We start from the raw sequence: 6,000 nt of genomic DNA on the forward strand, positions 1-6,000 counted from the left end.
AATATTTTTCTATAAGAGAGATAGAGTGATTCCAATCATCTATGCATTCAAGACATCCCATCTTAATGATTTTCCATTAAGGTGGCAGCTGCAGGATCCTTGAATGTGGAAGTTCATTCCCTAATCCACTCTATTGAATGTCAATGATGAGGGTGGATTGGAGGATAAACTCCAATGAGAGAAAAAGGCTTAGGGTATATGATCTAAGGCTAAACACACAAAAGCACTCTCTCTTTTTCTCTACCAGCAACTAAGAACAAGCCCTCTGTAAATAGGCAAAAGGTTCCAACGGATATAAAATGGTCACATTTATGATAGAATTCAATATCATCGAGTAGGGTCAATGTCATCATATCGATTGGCCGCTCAATGACACAAACTCAAATGTTAAATGCTTTTGAAACATTTTGCCAGCTGGTCGAGAAAATCGAACATGCGTAGGTGTCATCGAATTTCGAACCCTGATTTCATTGACACGAGAATCGATTCCTCGACATTTGAAACTGAGAGAGACTTGCCTTTGAAATATTTCAGGTCAAAAGTATGATCGAGGCACACTCGATACATCAGAATTTGAATGTCAATGATATCGATAGCCGCATCAATGTATCGATAAATCCAAAGAATTTTCCAATAAGCTTGTTGGATAGTTTATGTCCATTCCCGATGCAATCGACCCAACCTCAATATGATTGATATTTGAATATTGATTCTATCGAGTGACCCTCGATCCAAAGATAAAACAACCTGAAAATATTGCTGTATAATAGAGTGTCTAATCCGATATCATCGAAGTGCTTTCGATAACATCGAAATTTGAATTCTGAGGATATCGAGGAGTACTTCGATATATCGAAGTTTTCATGATTTGCCTTAGCAGAACATTATACACAACATATATGATGTCGATTTTATCGAGTCAACTTCGATAAACTCGAGATTCAAGTTTCAATGATATCGATACAGCTATCGATACATCGATAATTCTATCCAGAGATATATGTGGTTACTAGACATATTATGTCCTCATTTCGATAATATCGAGTAAGCTTCGAGGACATCGACAGTACTGTTCGATTACATCAATCAGTCTATCGATAAATCGACAGAGGTAGAAAACTTAGAGATTTTTCTTAAGTTTGAAAAAGTTTTCTAACCCAAAAACCCTATGATATTCTAATCAATTTTAAGGGTTTTAATTACCTGGTGTTTTAGGACATGGGATGTGAGGCTAAGATTTACCTGTGGCAAGTTCGGATGCACATCCAATTGAGGCAAACGCTTGATCAATCTTCCTGTGGGGCTCTTCCATCTAGCTGACTCAACGCACATGCTAATTGACAAACTAGGGCACTTTCAATCTCCCCCTTTGTCAATTACATGACAAAACACCAAAACACCCTAGAACTCTTCTAGACAAACACCCTAAATTGTGTGTACATGATTCTTACACAATTTTACAATATCTAGTGAATATACACACACAATCAGTAGCTGCTCCCCCTGACAGCAATCTCTTCACCTTTCTCCTTGTAGCTGCTCCCCCTAACACCTGCACCACCAACCACAAACACAGATACACATAATTTTTCTTCGGCGTGTGGATTTGTTCTCCCCCTTTTTGTCAGTCATTGGCAAAGGTTAACAGAACAGATGATATTGACTGAAGTGTAGATAATATGGGAGAACCATCATTCAGGGATCATATGCATATAATGGATAGATGTAAAACATACATCGCATTTCAGCAAATAGATATGCTTATCAGGACAAGAAGAGCAGTGAATAGTAGGTAATATGAAAATAAATAGCAAGCATCACACGCATCATCCTCCATTTCCTATATGAACCAGTGAACACAGGGGATCGCAAAATATGGCAGTGATGGCCATAACAAAAAGTATATATATGTATACTGCCCAAGATTACAGTAGTATAATCATTCTTCCCAACCCAAAAAAAATTTCCAGCCCATCCATGGGCACCCAGAAAAAAAACCACAAGTTTCTGACCCATTCATGGGCATATACAAATTCCAAAAACAAACTTGTTAAACTGTGTAGGTTAGTAAGCTATCACATACACTCATGGGACCGTAGAGCATCCAAAAAGATACTAATGCCCATACACAGAGATAAGCGTAGGGTGTATGTGACAGCATTCAGAGACCAGCACTATGGCGGAGGAGCAAAGGAAGATGGTGTCGTGTCGTCTCGACGGCAGGTGATCAGATCAACCAATTATTGCACAGTCTGCTGCACTCCGTTTACCAAGCGTTCCAATACAGTGAACCTGGTATCCACGGACACCTTTAGCTGGGTGATGTCCCGCTGCATCACGCCAATTCTATCCTGATAGAGGTTGAATCATTTAGCTTGCCCAACAGCAGATGATGATAGAGCTTGTGGAGGAGCAAGTGGGTCACCTTCTGCCATTCCGGCGCCTTCAACTGGAGAAACTCCTTCACCATGCTCTTCCTCTTCGTGGATCCCCTCCTTAGCTAGGTCTTCAGGAAATTTGTGAAACTTTAAGTCCATCCTTCAAATGTTATTCTTGTTGAAGTGTTAGGAAGTTTCGGATCATTGGAAGTTGGAAAACCGATCGCATTGCACACATTATGAATGATCCAGGGATAAGGCAAGTGAACATCCCGAGACGTATGAATGGCATATACTAGCAGATGTACAATGAGAGTAGGGAGGCAAATTTTTATCCCGGTGGCTATGGAGTATACTATCATGGTCATGAGTCCAGTGAGATCGGAACGGTTGGTACTTCTAAGAAGATGTTGGATGCGAAGATACCATGCAAAATATGAAACCGTGGTTCCATGAATTTAGATTTTACTGCATTTCCTTAGTACCAAGGAATATCATGACCATGGCAAAGGAACTTTGTGACCATGGATCGAGTTTCAACATTCTCCAAATCCATATCCGAAAGACCAACGGATGATAGGGTAAGACCAAAATTTTGTGTAATAGATTCAGGGTTAATCTCCACATCGTCTCCATCGACAAAAACAGTGATGGAAGGCGGATCAGACACTGGAGAATGACAAGAAGCAAAGAAGTTTTATGTCCTTTCATAGTGACATGGCCCTCCGAAATCTAGGACGGGCAGCCAACCGACTGCAGCAAACAGGGGTTCCAGATTATATGGTGTTAAGCAATCCTTGTCTACTTTTTGCTCATGGACAAGCTTCCTACCAGTGTATTTGGCTAGAGCTGGATTTACCCTGGCAGGAGGAGGCGCCGGAGCTTCGGATTGAGACTCACCACGTGCGGTCTGTTGTGTTCACTGGCGAGTGGGAGTCCCACGTTCAATAGCTCTTGCCCTTTCCCTTAGAGCAAGAACTTTCTGTTGGGAGGATTGCAAAGATTCTCCGGGCCCGGACGATTTCCCTTTATCCTTCCCCATTTTACAATTCTCACAAAAAAGTATTTGGAGAGATTTGGGGAAAAGGAGCAGGGTTTCTTTTGAAAAAAAAAAAGACAAGAAACACCCTTAACAAGACCAAGATGGAATCTTGATTATGAGGAATGGAACGAGTATTAACTGATTTAAGGAACGTCCAGAACCCACCGATGAACTTCCGACTGAAGGGGACGAGCAGGGAGAAAGAAAAGAACTTTTTAGAAAGAAAATGTGATTTTTTCCGCTCGACCGCCTTTTATCAGGCTGCATGCTTCGATATCATCGAACGTCGTTTTGATGATATCGAATGATCCCATTCGATGTCATCGCGAATGTTTTCGATAGCATTCTCGATTATGTGACTTCTCAGATTCCAAAGAGGTGTCAATGATATCGATCCGTTGTCAATTTAATCGAGAGTCCACATGTTTTATCGACACACATATCGAAGGAGTATATTTTCTTCATTTATCAGTATATCAACAAACTTTCATGTATAATAAAATATCTCTTTATATCACCCAGTATACTCAGCAAAAATTTTGTACAGGCATTGTACAATCCAAAATTATAAACATCAGAATGTTTATATACAAAAGTTGAGGTGAGAGACCTCAGATATAACATTAAGAGTTCAACAAAATTGCATCATTTCAGCAGCTACCCAGATTTAGATGCATGATCTAGACTTGTCTTTCCATGCTTAATATTTTAGGCCATATGAATAGGGTGAATTATCGGGCAATTTTTATTTTCTTTCACTATCCATTGTGCAGCAGGTTTTCTAAGTTTAGTGCTTTTAGTTTCTTTAATCAAGTTTGGCAACTGAATCGTGTTTCCTTGTCTTATAAACTTATTAGTGTTCTTGTTTAGTTTAGCCACTTGATTCAATAATTCCTCCATTCTGTTGGTCATTCTAGGTGGTCATGAATGTGTACTTCTCCTATTCATATCCCTAGGTAGACTCTTTACATTTTGTATTGTTCCTCTGGTCGTCTATATTTACCAGTGTGATTTAGACCAGAATTATGTTGAGTCCATCTAGGTGTCATGCATTCAAACTTATAATGACTAGAATCACCACTTAAATGACAAACAGGAGTGATTCTTGTTTTACTTCTTGAAGCAACAGATTTTTCAGCCATTGGTGCTTCATTTTCAGTTTTTGTTTTAAATTTATCATATCCTAAGCCACTCTTGTCCTTTCCTTGTCTTCCCATCCCTAAGAGTTTTTCTAATTTCTCACCACTTTGGAAAAACTTATAGTTTATCTTAGCAAGCTTTTTGGATTCTTCTAAATCGAACAGGAGTGTGTGATTTTTATTTTGAAGGAGCATGTTTTTATCTTTTAATAGCTTCACCTACTTGTTTAGCTTTTCAAACTCGGTTCCAAGGAAGGTATTGATTCTTTCTAATATATCATTATCAGAATGATGTTACTGTAGATCATCAATTAGATGTGTATTAATTTCCAAGGCTTTATCCAGATCTTTTTGCAGCAATTCCTTCTTGTTTTCAGTCATTCCAAGTCTTTTAAGGATGTTGATGCTATGAATATAGAGTTGATTGTAAGCATCCTGTAGTTTATCCTATTCCTCTTCTTCCTTCTCAGTTCCTCATTATCAGATGGGAATGAGTCAGTGGCTTGTGGTTCTTCATCGTTCTTAGTTTCGATGAGAATGATTGGAGCAGTAGAGACCATAAGAATTTTCAAAGATTTTTGGTCTCCATCACTCTTTGAGTCGCTGCATTCTGAGTTTGACTCTTCCGTATCATCCCATGTGGCGGTCATTGCCTTTCCCTTAGTTTTTCGATTTGGGCATTTAGTAGATAGGTGTCCAAACTTTTGACAGGTATAACTTTGTGGTTCTTTGGTCTTTTTACCAAATTTACCTGCAGAATGTTTGTTGTCCACCTTTCTTCCTTTAAATGGACGACCACGATTTTTTTGAAAGAATTTTCTAAACCATTGTGCCAATAAAGCCACTTCTTCATCTTCATTTTCTCTTTCACTCTCAATGTCCCCATTTGTTGTATTCTTTGACGTTTTGAGGACAGTGGTTTTGGATTTAGGGGTTTGTTTGAAGTGTAGTTCAAATGTTTGTATGGAACCTGCTAGTTCTTCTACTTTCATTTCATCTATATTTCTACATTCTTTAATGGTTGTTACTTTAGGATTGAACCGTTCCGGTAATGATCTTAGTATTTTTCTTCAAATTTTTGGGACCGGAACTTTCTCACCTAATCCACCCATGGAGTTGCAAATGATATTCAGTTTTGTGAAAAATTCCATGAAGGTCTCATGCTAGCTCTTCCATTCTGAGACTTTCGAACTATGATGTTAGGAGTTGCAGTTTGGATCTCTTCACAGTGCTTGTTCCTTCATGGGTTGTTTCCAACAAATCCCATGCTTCTTTAGCTGGCCCACACATACTGATTTGATTGAAAATATCTTGGGATATAGCACAGTAGATAGCATTCATAGCTTTAGCCTCAGCAGTTTGGTTTTCTTTATCAAATGTTGTCTACTTTTCTTTGGATTTTGGTTTGGTGATAGTTGTGTCATTTTCAAGTACTATTTAT

The sequence above is a fragment of the Magnolia sinica genome, chromosome 2 (assembly GCF_029962835.1).
Source record: "Magnolia sinica isolate HGM2019 chromosome 2, MsV1, whole genome shotgun sequence".
Taxonomy (NCBI): domain Eukaryota; kingdom Viridiplantae; phylum Streptophyta; class Magnoliopsida; order Magnoliales; family Magnoliaceae; genus Magnolia; species Magnolia sinica.